Source organism: Manis javanica, chromosome 3 (genome assembly GCF_040802235.1).
Source record: "Manis javanica isolate MJ-LG chromosome 3, MJ_LKY, whole genome shotgun sequence".
In the NCBI taxonomy this organism is placed as follows: Eukaryota; Metazoa; Chordata; class Mammalia; order Pholidota; family Manidae; genus Manis; species Manis javanica.
This window is the reverse complement of record NC_133158.1, coordinates 149406821-149418632: the sequence shown is the minus strand read 5'-3', so window position 1 is coordinate 149418632 and position 11812 is coordinate 149406821. Positions and strand designations below refer to the sequence as shown.

The 11812-nt window shown below is 43.2% G+C and overlaps 1 pseudogene; it reads left to right on the top strand.

The window, feature by feature from the left end:
• Nucleotides 1-218: 218 nt before the first annotated feature.
• LOC108401990 (rho-associated protein kinase 1 pseudogene) lies at nt 219-4994 on the top strand (annotated as a pseudogene).
• Nucleotides 4995-11812: the final 6818 nt, after the last annotated feature.

Sequence of the window (11812 nt, the reverse complement as noted above, 5' to 3'; positions counted from 1 at the left end):
CACTGTATAACATAGATCATTGTATTTTCATCCTGCAGTAAAAATTTCCTTGCCACTCACTGTGTAACAGAGCCATCAGTGACACATATTGTAGGTTTTGTTTGCAGCAACATCCTTCTTCCAATATGAAATTTTGAATAGTGAGGGTCACAATGGGTTATATGCTGTCTTAACAAATTAACCTTGTAACTGTGAGAAAGATATATGTCACTCACACGATGTACACTGTGAGTGGTGCCACTCTGAAAAGTAGCTGTCTCAGAGACCTAGCTTTTCATGCTCCACCATCTGAACATGAAATCCTCCTCATTGCTACAACGGTAACGAGGTAGAGCTGGAAGGTCACACCCTGACTCCTCTATGACTTGGCTCAGAGGTAACAGACATCATTTCTACTTACAGTTCGTAGGTCAGAACTTGCTAATGGCCCCACATAACTGCATGAGGGCCAAGGAATATAGGAAAGCATATGGCTATTTATGAACACACAATGACTCTGCCAAACCCTTTTATAACAAATGTTTTGTAACTTGCCTGAAAGAAACCATATATAATCTCCCTTGCCTACATATGGAATATCTGTATGAATCTGGGAAGTCTGCTGTGACAGACTGTATGGCTTAAACAACAGAAATCTATTTTCTAACATTTTGGCAGCTGGAAGTCCAAGCTCAAGGTGTTGACAGGATTGGTTTCTCCTCAGGCCTCTCTCCTTGGCTTGTGGATGACTGCTTTCTTGCTGTGTCCTCTTGGGGCTGTTTCTCTGTGCTTATATATCCTGGTGTGTCTTCCTCTTCTTTAAGGACACCAGTTCTATAAGATAAGGGCCCCACCCTTATGTCCTCATTTAACCTTAATTACCTCTTTAAAAGCCCTTTCTCCAAATATAATCACATTTAAAGGTACTAGGGGTTAAGACTTCAATGCATGAATTTTAGGGGGACACAATTCAGTCTATAACAATATCAAAATAAACAATATGATGTCCTAACTATAATATGAAAAGGAAAATTAAAGGAAGTAAATTTATGATGAAATCATATGTATTTCAATGTACAAACTCTAGAGCATCAGTACAATACACGATATGGTGAAGCAGTTGGATGTTTGCATCCACTTGCAATGAAAACATTTAGATTTAAGAAAAGTGAGATTATCAGAAGCCAACTCTACAAAGTAGCTGGAGATAGAGAAGAGTAGCAGCATGAATAGCACTCGAATATAGCCTGTAAGGCAAGTCATAATACATCGGAATTGTTTGTATAGGATAAGGGCAAAAGGAACATAACATTGGATTAATTACATACTGTCAAAGTGGAAAAAATGAGTAAGATATTTTCACAAATGAGCTAGACCATATTTATAAGTGTACTGTTGAGACAATTCTTTCCTTATGACATGGGATGAAGAGCACATAAATCTCTCCTGAAATATCTCTACATGTTGAATCTCAGAATATACAGGTTCACAGAATTTTAAATTTTCTAGGCTTCCTAGAAGTCATAGCTTTTGATAGTTGATGGATAGTGGAGCATGGTTTTTTAAAAAGGAACTTAATATTAAAGATTAAAGAGAACAGGTATGGTACCCTTCTGGAGACAGCATTGATAATTTTGAAAAGCAGCAGGCAGGCCCAAAACAATAACTCCTTCTGTTATGTGATTTTCAAAATATATTTTTTCAACTTGTCACACACACAAAAATAAAAATATGTAGAATGCTATGAAACTCTTTAAGGAAACAACTTATTGATAAAACTGATGTTTCATGTGATTCCATTAGTTAAATGATCAATGGTTCTGAGTCTGTTCAAAATAACCTCTTATTTTCACTTTTGACCTGCTGTGGGATCCCAAATCCGAAGTGAATTCAAATTGTTTGCTGGATGGATTGGACGCTTTGATATATGATTTAGATTTTCCTGCCTTAAGAAACCACAAAAATATTGACAACTTTTTAAACAGATATAAAGACACAATGAGTAAAATTAGAGATTTACGAATGAAAGCTGAAGATTATGACATAGTGAAGGTGATGGGTAAAGGTGCATATGGAGAAGTTCAATTGGTAAGGCAGAAATACACCAGGCAGGTGTATGCTATGAAGCTTCTCAGCAAATTTGAAATGATTGATGGACCTTATTCTGCTTTTCCCTGGGAAGAAAGGGATATCATGGCTTTGCTAACAGTCCTTGGGTCGTTCAGCTTTTTTATGCATTTCAATATGATCGTTACCTCTACATAGAATACGTGCCTGGTGGAGATCTTGGAAACTTAATGAGGAACTATGGTGTGCCTGAAAAATGGGCACAATTCTATACTGCGGAAGTAGTTCTTGCATTGGATGCAATTCTTTCTATGGGTTTAATTCACAGGGATGTGAAGCCATGCTGCTAGATAGATCTGGACATTTGAAGTTAGCAGATTTTGGTACTAGTATGAAGATGAATAAGGAAGGTATGGTACGATGTGATAGAGTAGTTGGAACACCCGAATATATTTCCCCTGAAGTGTTAAAATCCTCAGATGGTGGTGGTTATTATGGATGAGAATGTGACTAGTGGGCAGTTGGGGTATTATTATCTGAAATGCTTGTAGGTAAGACACCTTTTCATGCATATTCTCTGGTTGGAATCTTTAGTAACATTATGAACCATAAAAATTCACTTATCCTCTGTGATGATGATGACATATCAAAAGAAGCAAAAAATCTTATTTCTGCTCTCGTTACTGACAGAGAAGTGAGATTAGGGTGAAATGGTATAGAAGAAATCAAACAACATCTCTTCTTCGAAAATGATCTGTGGGCTTGGGAAACACTCCAAGACACTGTAGCACCAGTTGTACCAGATTTAAGCAGTGACACTGATACAAGTAACTTTGTTGATTTAGAAGATAAAAGAGATGAAAAAATATTCCCTATACCTAAAGCTTTTGTGGGCAATCACTTACCTTTCGTAGGATTTACATATTATGGCAATCATAGATACTTGACTTCAGCTACTCCTAATGATAGTAGAACTAGATCCAATGTGGATAAATGCCTGCAGGAAAATTTGCAAAAAACCATTTATAAGCTGGAAGAACAGCTGCATAATGAAATGCAATTAAAAGATGAAATGGAGCAGAAGTGCAGAACTTCAAACATAAAATTAGACAAGATAATGAAAGAACTGGATGAAGAGGGAAATCAAAGAAGAAATCTAGAATCTACAGTGTTGCAAATTGAGGAGAAGAGGATGTTGCTTCAACATAGAATTAATGAGTACCAAGGAAAAGCAGAACAGGAAAATGAGAAGAGGAGGAATATAGAAAATGAGGTTCCTATTTTAAAGGAAGAAGACTTAAAGAAAATAAATCAGAATTCACAGCTTGCTAATGAGAAGCTGGCACAATTACAAAAGCAGCCAGAAGAAGCCAATGACTTACTGAAGACAGAGGCAAACACAGCTGTAAGACTAGGGAAGAGTCCCACAGAGATGAGCACATCAGTTAGTCAGCTAGAGTCCCTAACCAGAGATTGCAGGAGAGAAATAGGATTTTAGAGAATTCCAAGTCACAAATGGACAAGGATTATTACCAGCTGCAGGCTGTGTTAGAAGCTGAACGAAGACACAGAGATCATGATTCTGAGATGATTGGAGACCTTCAAGCTCAAATTACATCTTTACAAGAGGAGGTGAAGCATCCCAAACATAATCTTGAAAGAGTGGAAAGAAAAGAAGCTCAAGACATGCTTAATCACTCAGAAAAGGAAAAGAATAATTTAGAAATAGATTTAAACTATAAACTTAAGTCATTGCAACAACAGTTAGAACAAAAGGTAAATGAACATCAAATAACCAAAGCCCATTTAACTGACAAACATTGGTCTATTGAAGAGGCAAAATCTGTTGCAATGTGTGAGAAGGAAAAAAGCTAAAGGAAGAGAGAGAGGCTCGCGGGGAGGCTGAAAGTAGGGTTGTTCAGGTGGAGAAGCAGTGCTCCCTGCTAGATGCTGATCTGAAACAATCTCAGCAGAGGCTTGAGCATTTGATGGAAAAGAAGGAAAGAATGGAGGATGAAGTTAAGAATCTAAGTCTTCAGTTGGAGCGAGAATCCAATAAGCGACTGTTGTTACAAAATGAATTGAAGACCCAAGCATTTGAAGCAGATAATTTAAAAGGTGCAGAAAAGCAGATAAAACAGGAAATAAATACTTTATTGGAAGCAAAGAGATTATTAGAATTTGAGTTAGCTCAGCTTGCAATGCAATACAGAGGAAATGAAGGACAGATGCAGGAGCTGCAAGATCTGCTTGAAGCTGAGCAATATTTCTCGACATTTTATAACACCCAGGTAAAGAAACTTAAGGAAGAAATTGGAGGAAAAAAAGAGAGAATTTAAAGAAAATACAAGAACTACAAAACGAAAAAGAAACCCTCACCACTCAGTTGGATCTAGCAGAAACAAAAGCTGAGTGTGAGCAGTTGGCTCGAGGACTTCTGAAGAGCAGTATTTTGAAGTGACCCAAGAAAGTAAGAAAGCTGCCTCAAGAAACAGACAAGGGATTACAGATAAAGATCACACTGTTAGTCGGCTTGAAGAAATGAACAGCATGCTTACCAAAGATACTGAATTATTAAGAAAAGAAAATGAAGCGTTGATGGATAAAATGAGGAAGGCAGAGGAAGAATATAAATCGAAGAAAGAGGAAGAGATTAGTAATCTTAAGGCTGCCTCTGAAAAGAATATCAACAGAGAACGAACCCTAAAAACACAGGCTGTTAACAAGCTGGCAGAAATAATGAATCGGGAAGATGTAAAAATTGATAGAAAGAAAGACAATATACAGGATTTGAGAAAGAAAGAAAAGGAAAATCTAAAGCTACAACTGAAAGTTTCAGAGGCTTCAGGGTTAAGGTGGTGGTTACTCTGTCCACTTTGGCAGAAAAGCACACTGGGGGTTTTTTGTTTATCATTTTTCTTTTTTATTGTGGGTTTGCCTACAGGTAGATTAGATTAATTATTACTATGCAATGCAAGTACAATTGAGGGAAAGTTTAGCTGGATATTTTTTTTAGAAAAGGTGCTGCCTTTTTGAATTTCTAAGAAAATCATGTCACAATACAACAGTTTTCCTCATATGAGTAGGAGGAAGGGACTTTCACTTTCGTGTGGAATGGACATCACTGTTGAGATCAGCTCATGGTAGGAATAAAGAAAATATCTCAAAATGAGACAACCCAAAGTCTTTGAAATGACTTCAGATTCTGTTCTCTTGCAAAACTATACAAAACTATCTTAAGAAAGCAGTGACATCACAACTTCAGTGCCCTCACTGTAGAATTTAAAAGACTCACTGGTGAGAGCCCATAGTGGACTTAATGGAGAATAAATATCTTACATTATGCTTTACAAAATACTGTATGTGTTTCAGCAAGTCTGTAGATTGGGGAATGGGAAAAAGCAAAAAAAAAAATTTACATTTTGTCTATGCATTTTTGTGAAGCCATATTGAGTTATTTTACTACTAGAGTCATTACGAACTAACTGTAGAAAAGAAGCAATTTTAAGAGCATTTTGTGAGGTATATCATTTCTGTAATTGTATAATGTATTCCTTTATGGTTTTAACTGATAAATACATTAAGTTAACAAACATATAAGAAATGTATGCACTGTTTGAAATGTAAATTATTCTTTGAACACTTGATGGGAGTTGAACTGCCCTTTCTGTGTCTTAATTTGAGAGAATTATTTTACTGTCATGACTAAATAAATTTCAAAAAAACATATGTTGCAACCCTTCAAGGACCGAAGCAACATGCCCAAGGTCTTGATTCTTCTCTAGGCTTTATTGTCTAATCTCTCGCGGCGGTTACAGCAGTTGTCGGGAAGCTCCTCTCCCTCCTGGTGGGCTCCCTTATATTCAGTCACCCAACCAATCCGGGACATTATCATGCATGACCTTTAAGTGGATAGGTGTCACGCGACACTCTAAGCGGGCAGCTCGAGCTGTGCACGGGTATGGAAGTCTGCTGGGCCAATCCCCAACAGGGAAGAGGGGAAAGGGTGGTGAGGAGGAAATGGGCGCCATCTTCTCCAGCTGATGACGAGGCTAAAATACCAGGTCTTAGAACTACCACTGGGCAAGGGAGCTGCGGTGGATCAGCCCCGGGACCGAGCCCTGGCCAGGGGCCCGGCCCTCACATCTCCCCCTTCTTTGTTTGATATAATGCGTGGCCTTTGGATCATGCCTGTCTTAGGTTGCCCAGAGTCTGCAGCATTCTTACCCGTCCTCAGGCGCCAGACAGCTATGGTCTGTGCCCTGTCTTAGGTTGATATGCGCAGCTCCAGACCTTACCCATCTCTGGCTACTGATCCAACATCTGAAGCCATATATTTGGGGAGACGCCTTATTCCAGGGCAGCCATCGCTTGCAACAGCACTCGTCTATCCTGTAATTGCTGCCGCAGCACAGAGCAAATTGCCCTGCCAAGGAGCAGCAGTCCAGCGATCACAATCACACCCATAACTCCCACCCCAGACCAAGCCTTTACAGCATCAAACACTGTCATAGCTGATTGAGACATGGAGATAACATTAACAGTGTTAGAGCTAACATTCATGATTTCTAATCTTAGCTGTGCGGTAAGCTCCTCGAGTTCGCTAGACCAGCTTGTGTTCAGCAAGTGTCCCAGCTGTCGGGATAGGTTTGCAGCCCGAGAGAAGTTGTTGAACGGAATGCTGGAAACACACAGTCCAGTGTAGGAACTGACACAGCCCAAATGCCATGTCTGACCGAGAAGGTCCACGCGCTGGTTCACCAAGACTATACCGTTCTTCAAGTGTGTATTAATAAGGTTTTGCTGCATCAGCGCAGAAGCGGTATCTTGCGACAGGCTGTTCAAAGTCTCTGCTGATAGGTTACTCAGGGGCAGTGGCAGTGGCCATGCCTTTACTACTCCCCATAGCTGTCTCTGCTCGGGTCTCACTGGCAGCAGGGTCCACCCTGGGATCGTGAGCGCTATCAGCATCAGCATTCTGTTCTTCCGTCCTCAAGTTTTCCACTCGCCTCACATATCGCTCTGGTACCCAGATAGGTTGGTGTTGGCCCTGTGGGAAAACACAAACAGAGCCTCGGGTCCAGATAAGTACTGGGTCCGGGCCTTTCCAGTTACCTTCCAGCATGTCTTTCCACAGTACTTTGGGTTTCCTGTCAGGGTCGGCAGACTGACTGTGTCTTTCAGCCGCACTCTGGCCGTTTATGTCCAATGTCAAAATATTTAATATAAATAGGATGATATTAAGTTTATCTTTAGGGGATTTGTAGTCTGCCCCTATTCCCCCTTTTTGTTTTATTAGAGTGGCCTTGAGTGTTCTGTGTGTGCGCTCTACTACACCCTGTCCTTGAGGGTTGTATGGAATACCCGTTGTATGAGCAATGTTTAGAGTCTGAGTAAATGTCAGAAACGGTCGGGATGTATATGTTGGCCCATTGTCAGTCTTCAGGTGTTTAGGCATGCCCCAGGCAGAGAATGCCTATAGGCAGTGGGAAACAACATCTCGGACTTTTTCGCCCGTGTGGCAAGAGGCGAAGATTACTCCTGAGCATGTGTCAACGGACACATGAACATACTTCATGTTCCCAAATTCGGGGATGTGTGTGACGTCCATTTGCCACAGGTGGTTTGGTAGTAGTCCTTTTGGGTTTATGCCTTGAGATGGTAGTGGTAGGAGAGCAATGCACCATTTACAGCCGAGGACTATGGCTCTCGCTTGCTCCCTTGTAATAGGATATTTCATCCGTAGGGTGGTGGAATTAACATGAAAGAGCTTGTGGTAATTAGTGGCCTGTTCTACTGGGTTGGCTAAAGCTAGGATGTATAGGCTGCGGGTTAGTTTGGCCGCTCTCCTATTTCCTTCAGCAAGCGGGCCTGGGAGTGGAGTATGAGCCCTGATATGTCCAATAAAGAAAGGATGGACCCGATCCCAGATAAGGTGCTGCAAGCTTCTAAGTGTTCCGGCGACCGACGATGTCTGTCTAACGTGCCCTGCATTTTCTATAATGGTAACTGAGTTAACTACATATTGACTGTCTGACAGGAGGTTAAATGGCTCGTGCGGAAATAATTTAAAGGCCTGCACCACTGCCAGCAGCTCTACCTGCTGGGCGGATGTCGCCAGGAATGTGAGGGTCCATGATTGTTCATTGGTAACTATTGCGGTGGTGCCATCCTTAGAGCCGTTGGTAAAGGTTACCTTAGCCCTAGGAATGGGTTCCCTCCTATTTAGGGAAAATGATCGGGTTAGCTAGGCAAAACTGGAGCCAGGGGGATTTTGGATAATGATTATCGAAGGTGGCACTAGATATGGTGCAGGCGATAGCCCATGCATCACAGCAGGCGGTAAGACATTCAATTTGTTTTGCAGTATATGGGGTAATGATGGTATTTGGAGGGGCACCGAACGTCTCTGTGGATGCCCTGACACCTTTCAAGATCAGCTTGGCCACACTCTGGGGATATCAATCCAGGATCTTCCCGGGCGAGTATGCCAAGTAGACCCATAGCATACGGCCCTCTTGCCACAATACGCCTGTGGGGCTATGATTGCTAGGGAGCACTATGAAGGCAATTGGTTTGGAGTAATCAATCTGCTCGACTTGAGCTAACTGCAAGCGTGACTGAACCAATGTTATAGCTTTTCTTGCCTCTTCAGTGAGTGATCGAGGGGAGGCCAGATCAGGTTCTCCCCTCAGGAGGTCATATAAGGGACTTAGCTCTTCATTGGTGAGTTTCAAATATGGACGAACCCAATTAATGTCTCCCAGTAGTTTTTGAAAATCATTTAGAGTTTTCAGGTGATCCGTCCTTATGGTTACCTTTAATGGCCTGGCCATTGTGTTTCCCAATCTCATTCCTAAATATTCCTTTACTTTGGATGTTTGGATCTTTTCAGGGGCTATTTTAAGGTTCCACTCCTCAAAATGTTCCTGCAGGAAACAGAGAGCCAACTCCAGTTGTCTCTCCTCTTCACTGCGCAGCAAAATGTCATCCATATAGTGATAGATGATTATCAGGGGAAACTGTTTCCTGACAGTTTGTAAGGCCTTCTTTACATACATCTGACACATGGTGGGGCTATTAGCCATGCCCTGTGGCAATACTATCCACTCATATCGCTCATCGGGACAACTATGATTCACTGCTGGCATGGTAAAGGCAAACCTTTGACAGTCTCTGGGGTGAAGCGGGATGGAGAAGAAACAGTCTTTGATATCTATCACTATTGAATTCCATCCTCTGGGCAGGGCCACAGGGAGAGGAAGGCCTAATTGTACAGGTCCCATAAGCTCCATCTGTCTGTTCACTGCCCTAAGATCATGGAGTAATCTCCACTTGCCAGACTTTTTCCTAATTACAAAAATAGGTGTGTTCCATGGTGAGGTAGAGGGCTGGAGGTGACCAGCTGCTATCTGTTCTTGTACTAAAGTGTGGGCTGCTTCCTTCTTTTCTTTGGTGAGGGGCCACTGAGGTACCCACACGGGCCTTTTTGACTGCCATGTTATTTCTAAAGGCTGTTTTCCCTCAGTGGCCCTGAAGAAAAACCCAATCCTGGTCCTCCGGGCCCTTTGGGCGGTCTCCCTGCTAAAAGGATTGGTTGTTCTTTCCCTTGGAGATCCTTCCCTAGTCCTCTAGTGCCCGCATACCCCTGTTTTTTCATTATGGCATTAGACTGCTCACTGTAAAAAGTCTCTGTGGTTAGTTTAAAATTCTTTTGTGTTAACACATCTCATCCCCATAGGGACATAGGCATTTTTAGGATGTATGGTTGAATAACACCGTGATGCCCCTCTAAGTCCTTCCATGGCAGCATGGCTGCACTGTACATTGGTGCCTGGGCTATCCCCAGACCTCTCAGTGTTTGTGCAGCTCGATTTAGAGGCCAGTCTTTAGGCCACTCTTCTTCCCTGATGATGCTGCGATCTGCCCCGGTATCTAACAGCCCCACAAACTCCCTGCCTCTAATTTGGATTACATACATAGGCGGGTCCCCTAATTCTAGCGTGACACAAGCTAGTGGAGGCCCAGATGACCCAAAGCCAGAGGTCCCCCTTAAGACCTTCTTACTGTCAAAATTGTCATGGTTACTGGGAAGCATGAGAATTTGAGCTATGCGGTCTCCTGGATTTATGGTGGTAATGCCTCGTGGGGAGGAGACCATCACCTTTACTATTCCCTCAAAATCTGGATCTATCACTCCAGGATGGACTATCAAGCCTGCTCTAGTGGTGAAACTGCGGCCTAAAAGGAGTCCCACCACCCCACTCTTTAAGGGCCCCCTGTAATCGGACTCCACTACTTGAACTTCCATTTCTGGGGTCAGTACGAGGCGGGTGGTGGCACGGATATCCATTCTGGCACTCCATGTTGTGGCTCTCCTTGGTTCTCCGCCTCCTTGTTAGTGCTCTGATCTGTCAGGTGATAATGTGTTCGGGGGATTTGCTGAATCACCCCATACATTTGCGGGCCCTGAGGTGTGGGGCCCCGCCTCCCGTTTTTTGGCTGCTGTGGAGGCAGTGGGCGTCCTTCTACATCAGCCACTGATCATTTGCCCAATGGTTCCCTTTTCTGCACCTAGGGCACAGTCGAGGTTGCCTGATGGGTGCAGCATTACCTCCTGGTCCCCCTAGCTTGGGGCAGTCCCTCTTCAAGTGACCTGGCTGCTTACAATAGAAGCATGCTCCTGGAGGGGTGGCTCTGCCGCGCGCATTGCACAGTCCTTGAATTATTGCAGCGGCCATCACTTGCCCTTGAACTACACTATCGTTTATGTCTCTACATACCTTAATATAGGTGTTTAAGTCTTTATTTTTCCATGGCCGAATGGCTTCCTTACACCATTTGTTTGCTTGCTCATACACTAACTGTTTGACTAAGGGCATGGCTGTTTCTGCATCTCCAAAGATCCTACCGGCAGTTTGCATCAACCTCGCGAGAAAATCTGCATAGGGCTCATTAGGCCCCTGCAACACCTTAGAAAGCTGACCCTGTAGATCCCCTGTAAGGTCTTCCAAGCTCTGACCGTGGCTGTGGAAATCTGTAAGTAAACCGCGGGAGGGTAGTTGACCTGATTGTGCTGCCCTAAGTAGGGTCCAGAGCCCATTAACGTGTCTAGGTTCCATTGATGGTTCCCTGCTGCAATATTATGCCGTGCAGTATCCTGAGAAAACTCCTGCCACGCAGTTTTAAAAGTCAGATACTGGCCTCCGGAGAGAGATGCCCTGGCGACATTGGCCCAGTCATCTGGGGTTAGGTTCAAGGAGGCCACTGATTCTACCAGAGACACTGTAAAGGCAGCCTGAGGCCCATAGGTGGTGGCGGCCTCCTTCAGGCTTTTGATTATTTTGAAGTCTATGGGTTGATGATATCTTTGCTGAGTGTTCGGGTCTTCTATTACAGGGAATGCTGCCTGCCCTTCTCTGCATACCAACCTCGCCCAGCCATCTTTTTTCGCTTCCTCAGGGAGCCAGCCGGTACAGTGACAGTGCTGATAAGGTGGCGGCTCGGGCCATGAAGTGAATGGTCCTGGTTTTAATTGTGAGGGTTTGATGGGGGCTGAGGGAGTTACTAGCCCTGCTTTGGCATTATCTGCCTTTAGGGGGGTGTGGTGAGCCTCCCCCTCCTCCCTTGGCTGGAGTCTCAATGGTTCAAGGGAGGAATATAATGATGGGCGTGATGCTCTGCTATTAAACCTGTTCTCTAAAGGGGCAAGTATCCTAGTTATGATTTAGATGGACTACGTCACTAATTCCGCGAACCTTTTGAT